At 41.5% G+C, this 12,862-nt stretch overlaps 1 protein-coding gene across 4 annotated transcripts in view; it reads right to left on the bottom strand.

Annotated features, from left to right (window-relative positions):
- The window catches only part of LOC145358149 (nucleus accumbens-associated protein 2-like), a 100,188-nt gene extending 87,570 nt beyond the window's left edge, over positions 1-12,618 (bottom strand). Inside the window, exon 1 of one of the 4 annotated variants that reach the window (XM_080211848.1) lies at positions 12,606-12,618. The gene's annotated coding sequence lies outside the window, so the exon portion shown is untranslated. Of the gene's footprint in view, positions 1-12,490 lie in introns of all 4 variants that reach the window. The other 3 variants (XM_080211851.1, XM_080211845.1, XM_080211844.1) reach the window with 3 other exon arrangements.
- Positions 12,619-12,862: the final 244 nt, after the last annotated feature.

Below are 12,862 nucleotides of genomic sequence, written 5' to 3'. Positions count from 1 at the left end.
CCTTAATTCTTTTACTGTTCAAAAATTTATCTATCCTTGCCTTAAAAAACATTCAATGAGGTAGCCTCAACTGCTTCACTAGCAAGGAATTTCACAGATTCACAACCCTTTGTGTGAAGAAGTTCCTCCTCAACTCAGCCCTAAATTGCTCCCCCTTATTTTGAGACCGTGCCCCCTAGTTCTAGTTTTACCTGCCGGTGAAAACAACTTCCTTACTTCTATCTGTTCCCTTCATAATCTTATATTTCTATAAGATCTCTTCTCATTCTTCTGAATTTCAATGAATATAACCCAGTCTACTCAGTCTCTCCTCATAAACCAATCCTCTCAACTCTGGAACCAACCCAATGAATCTCCTCTGCATCCCCTCCAGTGCCAGTATATCCTCTCTCAAGGAGACCAAAACTGTACACACACGCCAAGTATGGCCTCACTAGCACCTTATACAGCTGCAACATAACCTCGCTGTTTTTAAACTCCATCCCTCCAGCAGTTAAGGACAAAATTCCATTTGCCTTCTAATTATCTGCTGCACCTGCAAACCAACTCCTTGAGATTCTTGACCAAGGACATCCAGGTCCCTCTGCACAGCAGCATGCTGCAATTTTTTACCGTTTAATAATAGTCCAATCATGCAGTCTTGGATGGAAAAAGAAACTAATTCAGATAGCAATTTTCAGAACTACATGAAACACTATAGCGTAGTCACTGTTGTGATGCAGGAAGTGTGGCAACCAATTTACACACCGCAACCTCCCAAAAATGTCATGGAAAAATAAACAATTGAGAGTGGAATATTAGCCAAGAACACAAGGAATAACTTTGTTGCTCATATCATGGGACCTTTTACATTTTATCAAAAGATGGCACCTCTGATTGGTGCAGCACTCAATACTGTACCGGAGTGCCAGCCTTGAATTTTGCACTCAAATCTGGATTGGGTCTTAAACTGACAACCTTCTCATTTAGAGAGTGTGTGCTGCCAACTGAGCTGTGGCTGTCAAACCGTAGAGTGCCAATGGTGCTTTAAACTTGTGTAGGCAGAGTTGTGATTTATTTTCATAATCAATATGCAGATTTTGTCAACTCTCTTTTGGCTGTAAAATGATTTGTATAGTACTTTTAAGGTAACAAAATGTCCCAAAGTATTTCACAGGAACATTATAAAACAAAGTATGTCACTGAGACACAGGGAGATATTAGATCAGATGGTTAAAATCTTTGTTAAAGAAATATATTTTAAGAAGAATCTTAAAGGAACAAAATGAGATTGAGGGATGGAGAGGTTTCAGAGGGCAGTGGAGGCAATTCTGCACAATTCAGACCACAAGGGATAGCTGAAGTGAAAGAGAGATGCTGTTATAGAGAAAATAAATATGTACGGGAGAGAAAAAGGAAAAGATAAGGTGATAGAGTTAAATACAGTGGAGAAGGGGTCGTGTACAGTATATTGTCAGCACAGTGCAGTTAGGTCATTCTTCTCCCCCCAGGGTATGAGAATCAGTGACCAGGTCAGCATTGATTGCACACCAATAATTGACCTTGAGGTGGTGATGTTCGGTCTTCTTGAACCACTGCAGTGCGGGCAGAGCAGATACTTCCTCACAACACTGTGGGTGTGTGTTCCAGGATTTCAGCCCAGCAACAATGAAGGATCACTGATATAATTCCAAGAGTGGATGGTGAGGGGCTTGGAGGTGGTCATGTTGCCATGATCTGCTGCCTTTGTCCTTCAAAGCGTTAAGAGATCTGGATTTGGAAGGTGTTGTCGAAGGAGCCTCAGTAGTTTACTGTAGTACATCTTGTAGATGCATCAGTGGTGGAAGTGAATATTTCAGGTACTGGATGGGGTTCCAATCAAACGCTGCAGGGATGGTGTTAAGCTTCTTGAGTATTGTTGGAGCTGCACTCATTCAGGCAAGTGAAGAGTATTCCGTCACACTCCTGACTTGAGCCTTGTAAAAGGTGCATAGGCTCTGGGGAGTCAGGTGGTGAGTCACTCGCTACATAATACTTGCTCTTGTAGACACAGTATTTATATGGTTGGTCCAGGTCAGTTTCTGGTCAATGGTAACCCACAGCAGTGTGGGTGGTTGGGGTTTTGGCATTAATGCCAGAAGAGATAATAAGATTTTCTCTTATTGGATATGGTCATTGCAGCACAAGTGCCAAGCACAAATGTTAACTGCCACTTAGTAGCCCACGTGCGAAGGTTGCTCTGACCTTGCCGCATATGGACACTCTCTGCGTTAGTGCCTTAGGGCCTTAGGAATCATGAATGGTACTGTAAACATCCCCACTTCTGACCTTATGATGGAGGGAAGGTCATTGATGAAGCATTGAAGATGGTTAGACCTAGAACACCGAGGAACACTTGCAGTAATACCCAAGGACTGAGATGATTGACTTCCAGCAACACAACCATCTTCCTTTTTGCCAGATAGGACTTCAACCAGTGGAGAATTGCCCCCTCTGCTCTCAGTTCCCAATTTTGCCAGGGCTCAGTGATGTCACGCTCAGTCAAATGCTGCTTTGACGTCAAGGCAGTCACTGTCATTTCACCTGTGTTCAGCTGTTGACCATGTTTGGGCTAAAGCTATAATGAGGTCAGGAATCAAGCTGCCCTAGAAAATCCAAACTGAGCGTGAGCGAGTAGATTACCGCATTATATGTGCAACTTGATAGTATGATCAACAACACCTTCCATTCCTTTGCCAATTGCCTGTTTTACATTGTGAAATTAATTTTCTGGAACCAGCATTCTGTAACCAAAACCTTTGTTTTGAGCCATTTTGCTGACTTGGTGAAATACTTGCATTATTTACCTTCCCTACTTACATATTCTTATGCCATTGACAATGCATAAGCTTTGCCAGGAATGCTCCCAACATTCAGCACCTCATTTTAAAATGAAGATTAAAATCACACTTCCAGACCACTCCGTCAAACTTGCTCTGCATCCTCCCTGCCAGCCTTGCCATCTCCCCTCTAATAGATTCAATTGCTTAAGAGGCACAGATATTGTCCAAATAGATTAAATAAAACTAAATAAAAATGAAACATCTGGAACTTAAAAAGGAACATATTTTATAGAGAAAGGAGGAAGATTAAATGCTAAATCTTAAATGCATTTCCTAGTTAACCAATGGCCAATTAAGAATCTTCAGTCCATGATGCAACATGCTGATAGTTAAACTGCTTACAGTAGTTAAGACTAGGATGGATCACGCTGTGCGTTAAAAACATTAATTAACAGCACCAACAGCAAATGGTATTTTCAGCCCACAGACTGAAACCATGCTGTGACTTCGCATCGATTTGGGAAGTTGTGAAATGACTCAGGAAGGCACACGTTGCGCTCTTTACGTGTTATCATAGCTATTGCCTAGACCTGCACGTTTTACTTAACCTTCTATTCCAGGTCGTGTAAATAAAAGATACTGTGAGCTGTTAGCTTAATCAGCGGTGAAACTGCTATCTCACAAACTCTCACTTTAATGTAAACAAACTTAGAAGAGTCCCTAATGCTTGGAGCATGGGGTGAATTAAAGGGGCAAGGCCATTTAAAACTGCAGCAATGTAGCTTCCTATCAATCCATCAGGCTCTCATTGTAAAGTAACCCAACAAATAATACACTAGTACAGTATCCTAGATTTGAACTCAAAGCTAGTTCTATAATTAAAGCTATGTTTACTTTGCAAAAGTTGTAGATTTTTTATTAATAGTGGAATTTATCCACTTTAATTTCTACATAAAACCCCTAAAGATTCTTAGTGCTAGTAGCTGGATTCTGCTGCAATGTTGTATCAACAGATTCAAATCAGATAAAGTAGGGTCCAGAAGGTTAGCTAAAATTTTAAAATACTATAACAAACAGAATGATCATTGTGCAATAAATTGCACAAAACGTTTGTGCGAGGTTAGTCTGCATTTCCTTTCCCAGAGTGCTTGTCCCAATCTTTAAAAATTTCCAGCAGTAAGCGATTGTGAATTTTTAAAAGATTATTTTTTGTCACACGCTTACCCAATACCTCTCTCACTACCACATGCAAAGCTGAGATACAGTTCAAGAAACCAATAAGGTATAATGATTTTAGTCTATTTCACAGTAAGCCTGTAGTTTCTCAGTTGAATTAATACTTTCATTAGATTGTCAGCCTCAAAAAGCAGAGGAATCTCAATAAACTATAATACTTCTTGCAGTTGAATTTCCAAGGGACTGGTTTTCAGGTAAGCTTTGAAGTCAGAACAGGTTAGGGGCGATCCCTTCTCTCTCTTTCAAGGGATAGATGTCATACCTATGCTGAGAGGTTGTTTCCCCTTGTGGGAGAGTCCAGGGCCAGACAGCATAATTTCAGAGTAAGGGGTCACCCATTTAAGATAGAGATGAGAAGGAGTTTCTTCTCGCAGAGGGCAGTGAATCTGTGGAATTCTTTACCGCAGTGTTGTAGAAGCTGCGTTCTTAAGTACATTCTAGGCCGAGATAGATTTTTAATTAGTAAGGGAATCAAAGGTTGTAGGAATAAGGTGGGAAAGTGGAGTCGATGATCATAGACTAGAATTCCTACAGTGCAGGAGGTGGCCATTTAGTCTACTGCACCTGCACCAAACAGTCCCACTCAGGCCCTATCCTCATAACCCCTTCAAGTTCTTAGGTTAGACCTTGAAGTTTTTAGGTGTCCAGATCACCAGCAACCTGTCCTGGTCCCCTCATGCCAACACTATAGTTAAGAAAGCCCACCTACTTTCTCAGAAGACTAAAGACATTTGGCATGTCAGCTACAACTCTCATCAACCTTTACAGATGCACCATAGAAAGCATTCTTTCTGGTTGTATCACAGCTTGGTATATGGCTCCTGCTCTGCCCAAGACTGCAAAAAACTACAGAAGGTCATGAACGTAGGCCAATCCATCACGCAAACCAGCCTCCTATCCACTGACTGTCTACACTTCCCGCTGCTTCGGCAAAGCGACCAGCATAATCAAGGGCCCCACGCACCCGAGACATTCTCTCTTCCATCTGCTTCTGTCAGAAAAAGATACAAAAGTCTGAGGTCCCATACCAACCGACTCAAGTGCAGCTTCTTCCCTGCTGCCAAACTTTTCAATGGACTTATATTGCATTATGTTGATCTTTCTCTACACCCTAACTTTGACTGTAACATTACATTCTGCACTCTCCTGTTTCCTTCTCTATATACGGAATGCTTTGTCTGTACCGCGCGCAAGAAACAATACTTTTCACTGTATACCAATACGTGACAATAATAAATCAAATATTTAAATTGCTAATCCCCCTGACACTAAGAGACAATTTAGCATGGCCAATCAACCTAAGTTACACATCTTTGGACTGTAGGAGGAAACTGGAGTACCTGTAGGAAACCCACGCAGACAGGGAGAGAATGTGCAAACTCCACACAGATAGCCACCCGAGGTTGGAACTGAACTCAGGTCCCTGTGATGCAGCAGTGCTAACCCCTCTGCATCCTCACATCAGATTGGCAATAACCTATTGATTGGCAGAGCAGACTCAATGGGTCGAATGACCCGTTTCTTCTCCCACGCCTTATGGTCTACCTTAGCTGCATTATCTTGCAGCTAATTCAACAGATTTTCAGATGTTCTCTCAGATCCAAACGGATTCCACTGTTAATTTTAAAAAGAACAGATAAATATAGCTGCCTTAAGTCATGTGACTGATTACAAGTTCCAAGTCCTTCTTCCAAGAAAAAGGGTAGTGGGTAATTTCATCACACGGTGTTGTAGGCTTTCACATATTGAGGGCTTTTGAGGCAGCCAAGGTAGCCTTTAATTAAGCATGCCATTCAATTCAAATTGCCCTTTTAATTCCTTTAATGAAAAGGATAATGGTTTCAGTGGTACTATGGCCCAAGATGACAAGAATGTGGACAGGTGATACTCGTGTTCTGTTTACAACAGTTCATCAGTAACAAAAGGATTTTGAGTTGCACAAGTGTCTCAGAGTCTCCATACTTTGAGTATATGTTGGAATTTCACTTCTGTCTCGAGTCGATAATATCAAAGTAAATATGTTGTCAGCTTTCTTAAATATGTAGTTTTGATATTTGCAATATCTTTATCTGTACTGAACTAGACAATACCATGCTATTGGTCTTTTAAATCACAATCTGTTTTCCTCTGATGTCCACATTTATGTTAAAGTGCAGACTATTTCACAACATTCACAATTCTGATTAGATCCGATTCATGTAAAAGAAAAAGGAGCCATCAAATTTAAATTAAGTAATGCTGGCTGATGGATAATTTTTGGCCTGGAAGCCAATTAGTACGCCTTTATTCTTCTTCAAACTAAAGCCATGGAATTTTTTTCCCCCATTCGCTGAAGAACACAAACAGGGCCTTGTTTTAATAGCTCATCCGAAAAACAGCACCTCCTATACATGGGGACTGGGGGGTGGAATTGAAATGAGTCAGTGACCACCACAGAGCGACCTGTAGAGAAAGTATCCAATGAGTGATTTGGACTGGCTATGATGGTCACTACAGCAAAGTAGCTTACACCTGAAGATGGCCAAATAATTGAGGTAGTGCTGGGGGGGAGTATAGTGAAAAAGACTGCACTGACAGCCAGAAGATGACAAAGTTAAACTTTGCAAATGACAGACATTATAAGCAAAAAGCCAGAATAATGCCCGATACAGATAATCTCAGTTAATACTATTCACAAGGACTCATCTGCTATAAGGAAATTGAAATTGCCAACCCATCAGGCTCAATCACACGTAAGAACATTAGATCGCGCTCTGCTAAAAATACACAGATTAGATCAATACTGCATAACATTCTCACACTTCAGGGCCAGCGAAGATTGTACTTCTTAGAAACCCACAATCAGCGCTGCATGTTCCTATTGAACAGTAATTTAAGACTTCATGAATCTATCACCAACTCTTTGCAAAGGCTCTCAGATGCCAACTTAAAATACATCACAAGACATCTCTATTTTGTTCTTCTGTCAAAGACACAAAGCCACATTTTCCTGGAGTGAAGATTCCATGCTAAGTAATTGCCCTGGGTAACAAACAGTAGGCAAGGGAACCAATGCTTGCTAGTTATCTGCAAATCTGCTATGTGGACGATGCCAAACCTGGCCTTTGCCAGAGAGCTGCATGATGGGAACATAAGCAGCATTCTCATCTCAAAGGAAACCACTTTATCTTTTACAACCAAGTCTTTTGAAGTTGAGCAAGATTCATCTACCATAAAGTGTGAAAAGGTGTCTCACAGGATTTAAAAATTTCAACAGTTACTTGGAGACCAAGCAGCAGAACTAGCAGTGGAACACAGACATTGGAATATTGAATCATGGAATCCCTGCAGTACAAAAGAAGCCCATTTGGCCCATTGAGTCTGAAACGACCACAATCCCACCCAGGCCTTATTCCAGCAACCCTGCTAATCTCCTGACGTTAGGGTCAATTTAGCATGGTCAATCAACCTAACCCGCACATCTTTTGGACAGTGGAAGGAAACTGGAGCACCTGGAGAAAACCCACGCAGACACAGGGAGAATGTGCAAACTCTACACAGACAGTGACCTGAAGCTGGAATTGAACCTGGGACCCTGCCGCTGTGAAGCAACAATGCTAACCACTGTGCCACTATTGCATGATATGTTTCATTTCCACGGCTCATTGAGTCCATCTCACTGAACTATTTTACAATTACAGATTCGGAAAGACTATACAATTAGTACCATTAACTTATGCTGAGACTATACAAGAGCATGGTTCTATTACAAGATATAGCCATACTTCACTACTGCTGCCTTCTAGTTTTAAAAAACAGGCAAAGATGAAAGTATTTGGGAAGCACAAGTAACAGAGCCCTGAAATGCTTATGCTGAACAATGAGCTAAGAAAGCCCTTGGGTTGCCCTTCAAACTCTAGTGATGAAAATATACACTTATGGAAGGACTTATGTCACATTCTAGTCCACAAGAAGTTCTCAGAGAACACAACCAAATTTCTATTTTTGGACAATTGAACAACTAACTGGAGATTTTGGTTCCACAAATATCCCCACCCTCAATGATGGGGGAGTCCTGCACCGCAGCGGAAAAGAGAAGCTTAAGCATAAAAAAAATTGAGGCTTAAGAACCAACAAGGGAGTACAGGCATTCAGATTTATACCCTTGAGTTTGTTAGTTGAGTAGCTTGAAACTTGGGACTTTTTTTTTTAAGTTGTTGTGCAATCATATTTCTTTCCCATATGCCTCCCTAGTTTTAGATAATTTATGTAAACTGTATTGAATTGATTGTGTGAATAATGACATTTTTACAATGTTGAGCTATAAAGGCATCATAGCTGAAACAAGATGGGAACCATAAGGCAAAAATGCTTAGCGCCAGAGACTAAGCCATCTCAAATCAAATGCCTTTCAAAATATGTGCATAATTGAGTTCTACAGAATAAAGAAAATTCACGAAAGTGCACATTAATCAGAATTTAAGGTAACTAAGCACAAGAATTGGTAATGAAATAAAGGCCATGGTCTATCTAGTTCACCCTGACAGGACAAAGCATATTCATAACCATTTGAAGAAACATTCATATCTGGTGAGCAGACAAATAACAAGACAAAGTATATAATGAAGGAATTGATTTAGCATTGGGAGGCTCAGAAAGCATCTTGCAAGTAACAGGAAACAGCACTTTCAAAGGAGAAACTAAAGTATGGACATAATTAAAAAGGCAAAATGTATGTTTGATACACAATTGGAACAGTGCAGTACAAGTACACTCAGGAGTGATGTTATTTTAGTTACTATGGCTTCCAGCAAAGGTCACGTATGCACCTGGGTAGAATCACAACAAGAATGATCCCTGGTGGATAAACAGAATATATTTGAAAAAGAGCTGATTTTTAAAAATCCATTTCGAGATGTGGGCATCCTTGGCAAGGTCAACGTTTATTATTCATCTCTAAATGCCTTCAAAAAAGTGATGAGCCACCTTGAACACCTCAGTTTGTGCAGTGTTGGTATACCCAGAGTGCTGTAAGGGAGGGATTTCCAGAACTTTGACCCAGCAACAGTGAAAGAACAGCCAAATAGTTCCAAGTCAGGATGGTGAGAGACTTGAAGGAGTACTTGCTGGTTTGTGTTCTCATATACTCTTTGCCCTCACGTGCATCTAAGGGGTACTTCTTTTCTGGTATCAGCTTAATAAACTAATTCAAATTAACTTTGGGTGAGGGGCAAGTTTGGAAGACACTTTTGAAGAAGCCTTGGCACGTTGCTGCAATACACCTTGTGGACAATATGCATTGCAACAGCGTGCCAGTGGTGGAATAAAAGAATGGATGCAATGTCAATCAAGCAGTGGGAAGAGTTGGGGAAGGGGCAAAGTATAACTGCATAATTTTTTTTAGAAGTGTGTACATACACACATTTCCAGTCCACAAGGCTGATTCCATGCCAGCATTTTTATGTAAATACTTATAATGGAAAAACCCCACAGAAACATGTCAGCAATATAATGGAAAAGAAAATCACATTGGAACTTGTGAATATTTCATAAGAGAATAACATATTGCCTCACACTTTGTTTATACACTAACTGAATAAGTCAAATTTCCATTTGAAATGTTTTCCTTTGCACCTTTTCCAAATAAGATGTCAAAGACAACTTTAAAACTTCAACAAATTGTGCCTTACAATAGTTAATTTACCCTGTGTTCTGTTTCAAAAACCTTGGCATTAAGTTGGATTATTTTTACAACCTCCAAATGATTCTGACCAAGCTTTTGCATTTATGCAGTCCACTGGATTCCCGAGCACAAATTTCCAAACCATTACTTCAGGAAAGTAAAAACACTCAAATTAAAAATATATTTATGTTGTCAACTGCTTAGTCAGACAACACCTGTGATCAGCTTTTGGGACTCCAGCTTCTTTGTTAATGGTTACTAAAAGAAAAGTTTATTTCAAATGTTGTTTAAGTGACTTGTTTCTTTAACTGGATTCCAAACTGCAACAGAAAAATGTCCCAGCGACATGTTGAAGATTTCAACATTTTCTGATATTAAAAACTTGAAACAAAATTTGTGCGCATTTACAGAACTAGCATTATTAGCATCATACAAAATGCAGCCAGATTCAAGGCTGCATGATTGTGAGCATTTGAACAATAATGGTTGACGGACCAAGTGGGCCTTTCCTCATTTTTGCCTTTAATAGGATTTAAAATCAGATTTTTTTTTGGGCAGTACATTCACTTTAACACAGGCATTTGTTTTTAAACAAATAACTGATTCATTCACCCTTTACAAGCCATCTAGTCAATAAAATTTCCCTATCATCCTCAAAAACTGAACTGCACCATTGTATTTCTGCAGCAGAATTATCAGCTTTATACACATGCAAAATTGATAACCCAGTTAACACTGCCAAGGAAAATTCACTGTTGTGACCTCCAGTTGTACTTTTTACTTCCACTAGAAATATTGGACCCAAACTATGGCATTATGCCCACAGCCACACTGCATACAAAACTGCAGAGATAATATTGATAAATTGAAACTAACATGACTCAAACAAACTTTGACACCATGTCACAGCAGGGCTATCCAAGTTTTGTTCTTTATCATCTTTGTCATTGTATTATGAAAGCCTTGGAGGTCACACCTAAAGATTAAGTGTCAGCTCCATTCATTTTCACATTTCAAACTGCTGACACGAACATCTCAATGCTCCGATTCCCTCAAGAGGGAAGCCACATAAAGGAGATTCCAATCACCATGCCTCGCCGCATCCACGTTACAGAATAACTTGGAGAATTCAGACTAAGTTGTGTTACATACTTAAGAACACATTTACAGCCAAATTCACACAATATATTAATTCTAAAGTTATGGAACAGACCTGCCTGAGAGAAAATGTCCAATGAGCTATGTCCCATGCAAACTACATAACAACGACAGTTAAAAACCTCAGCAATCTACTGGGAGAAGGTAAAAGATAAATTTGCACATGCTTCATTTTAGAGTAGCAATATGAAATGGCAACTGGCTGAAAATATTTCAGTCATACCAAGTCATGTAATATAAAAATCTGAATAATACGTCGAGGCGGCACTTTGAAAAGTCATCTTACCACTTATACATTCCAAAAACTCTTGATGTCTGAAATACATGCATTTAAATGTACAGATTATTTCAACCATATCTACAAAAACATGAATCATTTCTATTGCAATGAATCTCAACAAACACATACAGTTCCTGCTGGTGTTGGTTGGTTCCTCGCAATAAAAACAGCAGTATTAGTCAACATGTGCATAGACATATAGGTGAGTATTAACTGTGACTTCCAAAAAGAAAGTGGCATTTATTACATATTATTTGAGAGAATTACAACTTACAAAGAACATAAAAGAAAACACCTGCTTCAAATCTGCACTGATGAGATGCTTAGCAAGCTGCTCATATCCCAGCATGGAGACAGAACACAAGGGTATTCTACTGGAACAGAAAGCTTCTGGGGGAAGCAGGTCCTGCAGAAGACAACAGGCGGCCAGGGGTGGTGTGTGTGTGTGTGTGTGGAAGATCTGAGGGAAGGAAGAGGAGATGGGGGTGGAAGATCTGAGGGAAGGAAGATCCAAAGATCTGAGGGAAGGAAGAGGAGACAGGGGGTGGAAGATCCAAGGGAAGGAAGAGGAAACCGGGTGCGGGTGCGGGTGCGGGTGCGGGTGGGGGTGGTGGAAGATCCGAGGAAGAGGAGACAGGGATGGAAGATTCGAGGGAAGAGATGCGGGAGAGGCGAGGGAAGAGGGAATGGGGGAGAGAGACACAGGAAAAGGAGATGGGGGGGAAACAAGGGGAGCGGAGGGAAGAGATGGGGGCAAAAAAAAAACCACATATTCAAAATAAAAGCAATTTCCTCCCTATTCCCTCCCAGTGTGCAGCAGGGGAAAATTTTGCCTAAGTTCTTTGCAAACTTCAAAGTTTACAAAATTTAAATAGCACAGTGGTTAGTACTACTCCTTCACAGTGCCTAGCACTACTCCTTCACAGTGCCAGCGACCCAGGTTCAATTCTGGTCTTCGATCAGTGTGTGGCATTTGCACATTCTCCCCATGTCTGCATGGGTTTCCTCCCACAGTCCGAAAGATGCGCTGGTTAGGGTGCATCAGCTATGCTAGGTTCTCCCTCAGCGTACCCAAACAGGCGCCGGAGTGTGTTGACAAGGGGATTTTCACAGTAACTTTACAGCAGTGTTAATAATGACCCTTACTTGTGACACTAATAAATAAACTTTAAGACTTCCCAAACTTGCAGCGCCCGCGCGCTCCGGGGATGCCCGGGCGCCTCCCGCGCGCATGCGCGGCCCCTGGATAGGGAGCCGAGTCCCATCCCAGCGTCGCTAGGCGATCGCCCGGCGCCTCCCGGCCCCCCCGGACAGAGCCACAGCCCCCGCCTGCCCGATAACACCAACTCTCACCGGGAGAGGGGAAAACCTCCTTTACCCGCACTTTGTCTCCATTCAGCGGCACCGCCCGCACCGTGTGTTCCGCTCTCTCGCCCCCCCCTCTCACACGCACACACTCTCCGTGCACCTTCTCGCCCGCCGCCCGGACACACAAGCGCAGCTCTCCACCGCACCGGAAACCAGCCCGCTTAGCAACGGAACTGACGTCGCCGCCGCCCGCCCGTGACGCCGTATCCCGGCAACAGGCCCTGCCCACTGGTAAACAAAAAAACCAGCCACCTGTTCCCCCACACACCCAACCACTGCTGTGGAGGTGCCAGCGTTGGACTATGGTGGGCACAATAAGACGTCTCACAACAACAAGTTAAAGTCCAACAGGTTTAC

Source organism: Carcharhinus amblyrhynchos, chromosome 25, assembly GCF_965287045.1.
Source record: "Carcharhinus amblyrhynchos chromosome 25, sCarAmb.v2.hapA, whole genome shotgun sequence".
Lineage (NCBI taxonomy): Eukaryota > Metazoa > Chordata > Chondrichthyes > Carcharhiniformes > Carcharhinidae > Carcharhinus > Carcharhinus amblyrhynchos.
This window is presented reverse-complemented; position numbering and strand designations above follow the sequence as displayed.